This window comes from Poecilia latipinna, unplaced genomic scaffold (assembly GCF_001443285.1).
Source record: "Poecilia latipinna isolate Pla-1442-1.1 unplaced genomic scaffold, P_latipinna-1.0 Scaffold771, whole genome shotgun sequence".
NCBI lineage: Eukaryota > Metazoa > Chordata > Actinopteri > Cyprinodontiformes > Poeciliidae > Poecilia > Poecilia latipinna.
Genome location: NW_015113387.1, coordinates 14,845 through 15,913, shown reverse-complemented (window position 1 = coordinate 15,913; position 1,069 = coordinate 14,845).

Genomic DNA, 1,069 nt, shown 5'->3' with positions numbered 1-1,069 from the left:
GAATCTGCTATTCATAAAATCAATGGTTGAAGTGATACAGCAGTGTAAAAGAAGTCATGTAGCCCTGACCCACAGAGAGTTAGGGCTAACCTACGTCCATTTGTTTTAAATATATAAAAAGAAAATGACAGTCTGTGTTTTACATCTCATTCAAAGCCTGTAGAGCAGTGGTGCCCAAAGTCAGTCCTTAAGGGTCGGCATCCTGCATGTTTTAGTTCTCTCCTTGGCTTAATGCACCTGGATAAAATGAAGGCTCGTTAGATGGCCTAAGAAGATCATTGACATGCTGAAAAGGTTGTTACTACCACCAGGGAGAGAACTAGAACGTGCAGGATGCCGGCCCTCAAGGACCGACTTTAGGCACCTCTGCTATAGAGAATGAAGAGTGACAAATTATAATAATTAAAAAACTTTAATTAATCCTCATTTTTTTTAAACTCCAAATAAATCAGGACATAATGGCATCTTATATAACCTTGCCTCACTAGAAATCACTAAGCTAGTAGACATAGAAGTAGTCTGCATTTACATACTTGATTTTATACAATTCTGTCCATGGAATGGATGAATAAATGAATTTATGAATGTGTTTATTTCATTGTATAGGTAAAACAAAATTGGACAGCGTAATCAAGGTCCTGGTTAAAGTACAGTAAACAAATAATTGAAACACATTCAGCAGGTATAGCATGTTCAGTATGTCACAAGATGGTTGTGTTCAGTGCAGCTAACACAACCATTGGCTCTAGTAATGAAACTGTAGATCAGTCTTTTGTTTTTATTCATTAGTCTGTAGCATCTGCCATGTGGAAGAAGCTCAAAAACTGAGTGTCAGGGATGAGAGAATTTGAGTGATCCATACAGCTGAATTAATGATTTGGAGGGACAACCCAATATGTTTCACAATATGGCATATGTTGCAGGTAGAAGAAAATCCTCTTCAACATCATCGTAAACTTTAGAGTTAGAAGCATCTTCGTCCTATAGAAAGCGTGCCGGTTATTGGTGAGTGTTGATATCTTGCTCCCTTTGAGCATGATTGGGTTTAATAGACATGTAGTATAAAGCA